The sequence below is a fragment of the Ricinus communis genome, chromosome 3 (assembly GCF_019578655.1).
Source record: "Ricinus communis isolate WT05 ecotype wild-type chromosome 3, ASM1957865v1, whole genome shotgun sequence".
NCBI classification, from domain to species: Eukaryota; Viridiplantae; Streptophyta; class Magnoliopsida; order Malpighiales; family Euphorbiaceae; genus Ricinus; species Ricinus communis.
The window spans coordinates 10,502,552-10,513,222 of NC_063258.1; the positions used below are offsets into that span (position 1 = coordinate 10,502,552).

At 36.5% G+C, this 10,671-nt stretch overlaps 1 non-coding gene across 1 annotated transcript; it reads left to right on the forward strand.

Annotated features, from left to right (window-relative positions):
- The first annotated feature begins 1,541 nt into the window (after window positions 1-1,541).
- Window positions 1,542-1,648, forward strand: LOC112534957. The gene has a single exon (XR_003079169.2). It is a non-coding gene; the product is annotated as a small nucleolar RNA R71 (small nucleolar RNA).
- The last annotated feature ends 9,023 nt before the right edge of the window (window positions 1,649-10,671 follow it).

The window sequence follows — 10,671 nt, forward strand, 5'->3', positions numbered from 1 at the left end:
CTTAATCCGGCTAGTTAATTATCTTTATCTCTAAGTGATTATTAACCAGTTCTTGCTATTCAAAATTCCAATTGCCAAATGGACTTTTCAATCACATAAAGCAATCTAAACACCACAATTCACAATGTCTCATGAATAATGCATTATCTTATTAATACTAAAAGCAAGAAAAATACAAAACTAACTCAAACAATCCAACAATATAACATTAAGCCAACATAGTAAAGAAATCCCAATGGATTTAATCAATCTAGCTAATCATGTTCATTATTAAAACCCGTAAGAATTCAATTACAAAAATGAGTAAGGTAAAGAAACCCGAATACACCGTTGGATGAGAGTAAACAGCTCCAATTCCTCTTGCCCAATCTTGAATTGATTCTTGTTCCTCTTGCTCAAATTGAAGCAAATCAACGAACCTCGCCCAATCATTAATCTTTGAAGGGAATCCGATTTAAACCTTTGTCCAAGTTTCCTTTTTCCTTGGTTCCAGCTCAAAAAACCCTTAGAGAGAGAAAAATTAGGGTTTGGGACGTTCTCCCCTCGTCCTTTCTTTCTTTCCTCTTGCTCTTTCTTTTAATTAATTCGTCTTGTCACCGCGAACATGGCTGTGTTAATGCCCGTGTTGGGAACACTGGTTGGTATTGATGGGCGTGTTTGGAACACGGCCCCGTGCTAATGCCCGTGTTACTCTCTATGGTCGTGCTCCTTAACACTTCTTTTTCTTTGCTGTCGAATGCACCCAAGACGGCCCATTTTGGTGCCCGTGTTGGGAACACGACCAGTGTTAAAATCAACACGGCCCTGTTTAGATTAGGGATGGGCGAACACGACTTATTTCGGCAACTTTGACGTCTAATTCTTCCCTTTTTCACTCTTTCACTTCTTTTGGACCTAAAGCACACAAACAAACGCATAGGGTGAGTGTTGGGACCAATTCATATCCAAATGTACATAAATTCTGCCTTAAAAACCCCATTTAGATGTGTGTATTCCACGCACATCAGAAATAAAAATCGTGAGCACCAATCTAATGCTTGGACAAATGCTATGAAAGAAATTTAGTTGATTAAATATTAATATCATTTTTCGAATTGTTATGCTCTCTAGGTGTATTACCCATAAAGTGTACCTGTTCAAGGTCAGCAGAAACAATATAGGTTGGAGAAGGAGAAGAAGTGGAAGGTGAAGCAAACATACCTTTCACATTACAGTTTGCACCATAGTGTGGGCCACCGTAGAACTCACATCCAATCTGTGCTCCATGAACTGGCATCTAGAGCTGGTCTATTTTCTTGGCTAAGAGCTCCACCTAAGCTACCAAGGCTACTATAGAATCTAACTGGTTAACCACTCCCTGCTTAACTAGCCAACTCCTAAAGGATTGCCACTGATAGTTGTTCATGGCCATCTCCTCTATCAGATTTTACGCCTGCTCCGGCGTCTTACTGTTCAAGGCCTCACCTGCTGTAGCATCTACCATTTCCCTAGCAGCAAGGTTCAAACCACTATAGAAAGTTCGAACCTGCATCCATACTGGTAATCCATGGTGCGAGAAACATTGAAGAAAGTCCTTGTACCTCTTCCAGGCATCATACATGTTCTCGTCATTGAACTGCACAAAAAAAGATATGTCATTTCTCAATCTAGCGGTTTTAGTAGGAGGAAAGTACTTATAAAATAACTTCTCAGCCAAAGAACTCCATGTTGTAATAGTGTTGGCTGGGAGTGACTGCAACCATCTCTTCGCTCGGTTCCTCAAAGAAAATGGAAACAGCCTCAACCGAATGGCATCATCAATCGTTCCATTTATCTTGAAGGTATCACAGATCTCCAAGAAATTGGCGGTGTGAGCGTTTGGGTCCTCGCTTGGCAGTCTCCCAAATTGTACACTATACTGGACCATTTGTATCACGTTCGGCTTTATCTCGAAGTTATTGGCTACTAGAGGTGGTCGCAATATACTCGTTTGTGTCCCTGCAAGAGAAGGTCTAGCAAACTTGTACATTGTCCAACTTTCATTCGTAGCCTAGTTGTTGTTATTATCTCCCATCTCTGCTGGTCTACTCATAAGGGCTTCAATCTCTATCCGTGCCTCCTCTTCTTCTTGCATATGCTTCCTGAAAAGACGGAGGGATCGCTCCAGTTCAACAAGAGGGTCTACAGGAGTAGAATTAGAGCTCCTGGTCATAAACTACCTGAGATTAAGAGGTAGCAACTAAAGAACACAAAAATGAATAAAAGAATAAAGAATCAAAAGACAGAAAACAAAAATGGCTAGAGTAACACAAACACAAATTCAATCTAGTTCACACAAAGGGTTCTCCGGTAACGGCGCCAAAAACTTGATAAGCTATTGATGCAGCTACAATCTAAGGTAGTGAACTTATCGATGCAGACTAGCACTAATGGCGAGTATCAAGGTCGTATTCTTAGGAAAGGGTGAGCCTAGAACTATTCCAGTGTCTTATATTATCTAACCTTAACTAATAGTGAAGAAGTTACTAATCTATTACTAGGTGCAAGATAAATGATTAACTAAATGCTAGGCAATTTGCAAAGGTTTAATGAAACAATCGAGCAAAGAAATCAAATCCAAGGGGGACCTAAACTAGTTGGATTTTAACAGCGGTGGAAATTAGATTGATTACCAATTATGATTACCCGTGAGTCAATTCTAAATTGAATTCGAGTTCCCTCTCGAGAACACCGAATTCCTAAGCCTAAGAACCTAAACGACAGAATATCTTCCCAACAATTAATTTTAGTTTAGCCTTAAGATCAATCCACTGCTATTAAGAGTTATTAATTCTTAATCCAGCTAGTTAATTACCCTTATCTCTAGGTGATAATTAACTAGTACTTGATATTCAAAATTTCAATTACTAAATGAATTTCTCAATTACAGAAAGCAATCTAAAGAACACAATTCGCAATGTCTCATGAATAATGCGATATCTTATTAATACTGAAGCAAGAAAAATATAAGAATTGATAATCAAAATCTCATAAACATGAAGTACAATCTAACAAACAAAGGAACCCCAATGGGTTCAGTAGCTCTAGCTACTCATGCTAATGAATAAAACAAAATAAAGAACAAATGCAAAAGAGAAAATTGGAAACATGTACACCCTTCTTCTTCAAATCAGATGAACAGTCTTTAATCTCCAAATCTGAATAATGAACCTTGAATTGCCTCTTGAATACCTTAAAATCCACTCTTAATCTTTAATGTGATGCTTGAACCATTGAAATACGTCCTTCAATGCATGAAAATAGTCTCCTAAAGTCAAGCATCAAAGGTCAGAAATGTCGAATCCTTTAAAACAAAGCAAAATAGCCTATATAATTATTTCAGCACTGTCATGGTCAAGCCCGTGCAGGTCAGCACAGGCCGAGTCCAGGCTGTACTCAACTTCTGAGTCCAAAATCAACCTCTTGCTCCCTGATCGTGCCCTTGCCAGTGCTGAGCCACCACGAGCCGTACCGGAGACCGTGGTGGCCTCGGAAACCGTGCTAAAAAGCCATATTTGCATATCAAAAGCCAATGGTTCAGCAGGGTTAGAGTCTGCGATGTGCTCAACCTTGAAGTGCGAGCCTTTGTGCAATTTTAGTAAATTCCAATCTGTTTCTGCACGTATCACCCTCAACATTGATAATATGCATCAATGATCACCAGAAACATGAAAGGAACCAAAACATAGGTTATTCTGGCATAAAACAAGATAAATATGGAAAAAATGCAAGTAATTGGGCATATAAACATGTGTAACACAATGCATATCACTATGCTTGTGTTTAAAATTATTTGATTTGATTCTTAGACTTAGTTGTATGGAAGAGAATAAAGAACTTGTGATTTCTTTCCTTATTGGATCTGAAGTCCTACCTATATTCTCATTTTGTTTGTTTCTTTTATGTCTCTCTCTAATCTCTATCTAGTATGTTGGTTTGGTTTTTTATGGGGAGCATAAACACGAGTGTTGTTGTGTAAAAGTGCATGGAAGCGACAATCATAGGCACCGATCCAATGCTTCAGCGAATGCAAAGAAAGAAAATTAATTGATCGTGTATTAATATCATTCTCCGAATGGTCGCAAGAAATATTTTAGAGGAAAGAAGGAACGCAAAGAATTGAGGGATGCCCAAATATTCTAACTCGGGATTTGCACCATTAGGATCTCAATCCTTCATTGTTCCTCAGGCATAAGGACTCATGATGACACAAGGTTGGGCGTAAGGAGTCATAGGAATGCAATTAACAAGCTTGACCTGTGACATTGGGGCTTAGCTTGATGATCAAGCAGGATAGACGTAAATCCATGTGCATAAAGGAGAAATTAGGTTGTTTTCGATTAATCCAACCATTATACAAGTCGAAATTCGAGCTCCTTGATATTTGAAATGCATATAATGGAGTAATTTGGGTCAGAATATTTTTAAGTAGGCCCACCCGAATTTACCCTTATTTTGTTAAATTGGCTCATAAAATTTAGGACTCTAAGAGTTGTTGCCCAGTCAACTCCTCTCTAGTTCTTGATTTGACAATATTTAATTAATCTTATTTATTTATTTATTTATTCATATTTAGCTTATAGTCTCTTCTTCTTATGGAATAAAGGGTTTCACACTATAAAAACCGGGTGTAACTGAATACTTGAGGCTAATGAGCATATTATTTTAGTTTTCTACCTTGCAAGAAATCAAGTTATGTGTTCTTTCAAGAAATTTATGGACTTATTGATGAGAACCCATATAGCACAAGGAACTTTACTCCAACAAGAAAACCTAATGATATAAATCCTACTTGCTCAAGGAATCCTGCTTCAACAAGGAGTCCTAATTCCACTAAGAATCCTAATCCAACAAGGAGTTCTGATGATATTAGGAGTTCAAGCGATAAAATGAATCCTATTTTGACTAGGGATTCTAATCCATCTAGGAGTCCTAATCTGATTTAAAGTCCAAGTGAGATTGGGCTTAATTAAGACAATGGGCTTCAAGATACTCTTATCAACTCAATCCAACATATGGAGGCATGATCAAAACAAGATAAGCTCAAGATAATCATGTCAAGCTATTCGGAGTCCAATACTCAAGAACGGGCCGCATATTACATGTTACTTGAGCCCAATTGTCATGTTTATTATATGGACTAGGGTTGGACACATGTTAGAAGTATTTGTTCATTTAAAGAAGTCTTTTAATTGTTAGGACTTTTGTTTTAAGTTATTCTTTTAGTTTAGGAATTCTATTACTAGTCTTATTATTAAGCTGGCTCATAAAATTTGGGACTATGAGAGTTGTTGCCCAGTCAAAACTATTCTCTAGTTCTTAATTTGACTTTAGTTTATTAATCTTTCTTTATTTATTTATTCATATTTAGCTTCTAGTCTCTTCTTCTAATGGAATGATGGCTTTCGCACTATAAAGACCGCATGCAACTTAATGCTTGAGGCTAATGAGCATATTATTTCAGTTTTATACCTTGTAGGAGATCAAGTTATGGGTTCTTTCAAGAAATTCATGGACTTACCAACACTTGCACTAGCGAGCATATACTTATTCCTCACGTCCTTTCTTTCTCTTGTGTTCTTTGTCTACACTTGTGTTTAAATCAATTTGATTTGATCTTTACGCTTAGCCGTATGGAAGAGAATAAAGAACTTGTGATTTCTTTTCTTATCGAATCTAAAATTCTACCTATATTCTCATTTTGTTTGTTTCTTTTGTGCCTCTCTTTCTAATCTCTATTTAGTATGATGGTTTGGTTTTATTTGGGGAGCATAAACACGACTGTTGGGTGAAAGTATGTGGAAGCGACAATCATAGACACCAACCCAATGCTTACAGGAATGTGAAGAAAGAAAATTAGTTGAACTAGTGTTATTATCATTCTGAGGATGCTTGTAGATGAATCTTTTAAAGGAAAGATAAAACAATGAGAATAGAGTCACAAACAAATGTTCTGATTCAGGATTTGCACCATTAGGATCTCCATCATTCCTTATTCCTCTAGGCATGACGACATATGATGACACAGGGATTGGCATAAGGAATTATGGAAATGAAATTGATAAGCTTGACTAGTGGCATTAGGGCTTAACTTTAAGATCAAGCACGACAAGATGTAAATCGACTCGCATAAGGGATAAATCATAAAGTTATCAATGAATCCAAGCGTAATATAATCAGGATTGTGAGCTTTTCTTATCTTTGGGATACAAATAAGTAAGTAATTTGGTTTGGAGTGTTATTAGGTAGGCCCACATAAGTTTCCCCTTCTTTTTGTTAAGCTGGTTCACAAAATATAGGATCTCCATCATTCATTGTTCCTCAAGGCACGAGGACTCCTGATGACACAAGGATTACCGTAAGGACTAGTTAACCACTCTTGTTGTCCATAATTTTATGACCCAACTTAACAAAAATAAGAGACAATTTGCGTAGGCCTACCTAATAACACTCTGATCAAAACCACTTTATTATAAGCGTCCCAAACATCAAAACACTCGCATTGTCACTTGTATTATGCTTGGATTTATTTAAGACAACATGACTTCTCCCTTATGCACATGGATTTACATCTCTTCTTGCTTGATCATCAAGCCAATCCCCAACACTACAAGTTAGGCTTCTTAATTGCATTTTCATGATTCCTTTTGCCAATCCTTGTGTCATCAAGAGTCCTCGTGCCTAGGAGAATAAGGAATGATGGAGATCCTATTGGTGCAAATCATGAATCTAAATATTTAGGCGCGTTTCGATTCTCGACGTTCCCTCTTTCCTTTAAGAAATTTATTCGCAATCATTTGAAGAATGATATTAATACTCGATCAACTAATTTTCTTTCATTGCATTTGTCCATGCAGTGGATCGGTGTCTATAATTTTCGCTTCCATGCGATTTAACTCAACACTCCTATTTATGCTCACCAAATAAAATCAAACCATCATATAAGACATCGATTAGAAAGAGACGAACAAAAGAAAGAACAAATGAGAACACAGGTAGGATTTTGGATCCGATAAGGAGAGAATCAAAAGTTCTTTATTCTCTTCCATGGCTAAGCATAAGGATCAAATTGAATTAATTTAAACACAAGGATAGACAAAGAACACAAAACAAAGGAAGGACATGAGCAATAAGTTTAGGTTTACTAGTGCGGGTCTTTATAAATCTGCAAAGTTCTTAAAAGAACCTGTAACTTAATTCTTTGTAAGTAGAAAACTAAAATAATATGCTCACTAGGCTCAAATATTCGATTGCATGCAGTTTTCATAATATGAAGGCCCTCATTCCATAAGAACATGAAACTAGAAGCTAAATATGAGTAAATAAATAAAGAAAGATGAATAAACTAAAGTCAAATAAAGAACTAGAGAGGAGTTGTAATACGAACCTAACCTATATCAAAGGATTATACCCGTAAGCAAGTTTAATTTCATTGCCCAAGGTCTATCTAGAACTAGATAAATGGAAACCTTAGACCCTTCAAGTATATTACACTATCAAACCTAAGGTATTAGATGTAGAATGATATAGGAGAGGAGCTTTAGGTCCAATTACAAGGAGTAGAGCTAAGAAGCTTCAAGGAGCCTTGATCACTTACGTTCAGGAGTGGGCCAACATTAATTCATCGCAATTAGGCCCATTACAACAAAACTTGTTGCCCAAGCCAAGGAGTATGTGACTAGACAATGATCCATGTGATTGGGCTTTGTTTATTGTTATGGAAGCCCAAATCCTTTTTTTTAATAGGTTATTTGCATATCCTAGTTAGTTTTGGACTTGTTTAGGCTTTTATTTAGCATAAAATAAGACTATTATTTAAGGATTTCTTATTTGAACAATAAGCCACTTATCTTGGGGCGTTTAAGCCTCATTAGATTAGGATTTGGATCTCTTTTCTTAATGGACCTTGTCTATTCGGCTAGGAAGGGTCATTTTGACCTTGCCTTTATTTGTAAACCCTAAACACTCCTTTAAGTAGTTGTTGGCCCCATATCAAGAAAAGATAATGAATTATGGAGAATCTGCATAAGCAAAATGTATTTTCTTGTTCTTTGTATCCATATAGAATGCACCTTTCACTTATAAAGGAATTGATCTATCCTTGTGGCGTGTTTAGACTTTAGGTTCTAATTCTTGATCATCTTAATTCTGATTTAGAGGGATCCTAGGGCTGAATTTTCAATTTGTTGTTGGGTTTGCACTCCAGTAATACACGAGTTCATAATACGCAAAAATGGTTTGTGTGTTCTTATGGTTGGAGGTTCTCATCATTTTGTATCAGAGCAAGGCTCTTGAAATCAAGTTATGTATTTTTATTTTTAAGTCTAGTTTGATTTCTTCTTGTTGAAATTCGAAATTATATATATTTTTTAAATATTTTGTCATCCTTTGCAAGCCGAATTGCCTAGTTTTGTTTTTATGATTACACATCTTCATCTTTAGCTTCGAGTTGTATTAAAATTTAAAAAAAAAGAAAAAGAAGAAAAGAAAAAGAAAAAATATATATAAAAAAGTCAAAAGTTAAGAGAGAAAGAAAGAACAACCTGAAAATTAGTTGATCATTTGTCTTGTGATTGCTAGTTTGCCCAAAAAAAAAAGTGATTTTTATAGGCTGTTTGCATAAGAACTTGATTGATCTCATTAAAAATGCATAGAGCCTTTAGTTTCTCATTATATCTATTGATTTTATGGTTGTTTATTTGATTTGAGTTCATTCTTTTGTAAATTGTAGTCATTTGAGCCGTTCTTTCTCTTTTGATTGCAAAAATTATTCTTGTTCAAATTCTATCTTCGTGCTTTGATTCTTACTTCATCTTTCCTGTAACTCTTTCTTTTATCATATTAAGACTCAAAATATCATTAATAGGTTGTCTATATCAAATGTATTCGACCTAGGAGGGATAAAATACAATTGAATCTTAGTTGTGTTTCTTGATATGTTATTTGCCTCTTTTTGAGTTTTCCATCATTTGTTGGTTCTAATTTTCTATCATACATGTGATAGTTGTTGTTTTGTCCTTTTTTTTTACCTATTTGCATCAACTAAGTGTTTTGAACTTGGGGTCTAAGTTCTTTGCAAGCTAGTGATAAAATTTATATGTGAAAAGTGATTCACATAAGAATACTCTAGACACAAGCTTGAGAGGTTTGAGGGCAGCCTTGTGTGTGCATTATTTGTGAGAAAACATGAGTAAACAACCTCATTATTTGAGAGTAGACATGTGAGGGAGTGTTATGAGGCCCTATTTCTCTATTTGCACTAACCTTTTCTTTTTGTAGAAATAAAAACAAAAAAATATATATGTCAAGTGAAGGAGAAATGGGTGATGACTCAAAATCACTCACACATGGGATTTCAGAGGTACAAATGAGACAAAATGAGAGGGTTAATAACACACTTGCAAACATCAATGAAGCCTTAGAGAGGGTGATGCAAAGATTGGACATGAATAACAACCAAAGGCGTGATATGGAGCAAAATAAAACTAGGCTGCAAGTTGCTCAACATAATAGGCAGCTTGGTGCTAGTATGGTGGATAAGTATAAGGAGAAAAAGTACGTTGATGAGGAGGAGTTTGAAGGCTTTGGTCAAGGCTATGGTAGAGGAAATAGGACAGGCCGAGGCAATGGAATAGGAAGAGGTAATGTAATAGACTTGCTGAATTGAGGGGCTCTAAGGATCAGGTAGATAGGAATCTGAGCAGCATTAAGCTTAGAATTCGTCCATTCATTGGTATGACATATCAAGAGGCTTACATAGACTAAGAAAAGATAATTGATCTTCTCTTTAATTATTACATTTTTTTAGGAGAAATAATTGAATATGGTGGTTACTCAGTTTAATGAGTATGCTTTAGTGTGGTAGGATCAATTGGTGACTAGTATGAGAAGAAATTTAGAGGAGCCCATTCGTACTTGGCTTGAGCTCAAAACCATCATGAGGAGGAGGTTTGTGCCTAGATACTTCAATAGGAAGATCCATCAAAAACTTCAAAATTTGAAGCAAGGCACACTGTGTGTGGAGGATTATTATAAGGAGATAGAGCTACTGATGGCTCGAGCAGATTTGAATAAAGATAGAGAGTCACCATGGCACATTTTCTTGGAGGTCTTAATCGAGATGTGGCGGATAGAGTGGAGCTCCAAAATTATGTGGAGCCTGAGGAGCTTGTTCACCTTGCCATTATGGTGGAAAAGTAGTTGAAAGCTAGGGGTGCGGTTAGGAGTGAATTTAGAAGGGTTCCTAGTAATAGGCGTAATTGGTCTAATGCTTGGAAAAATAACAAAAAGAGTGAAGAAGGGGCTACTAAGGAAGTCAATAAAAATATAAAAAAATGGCAGGCAACAAAGGATTTAGCCAAACCGAACCTAGTAAGGAGAAAACCAGAGACATCAAGTGCTTTAAGTGTCAGGGGAGAGGGCACATTGCTTCCTAGTGTCCTAATAAGCATACGGTGGTGACTCTTGACTGTGGAGAGATAGTATCTGAGAGTAAAGAAGAGAAAGAAGATGAGATGCCACCATTAGAGGATTGTAGTGATGATGGCATTGAAGATCTAGTGAAAGGCGACCCTTTGGTTGCTAGGCACACATTCAATATGAAAGTGCGTGAAGGAAACACTTTTAGGGCAGCAAAGGGACAACAATTTCCAC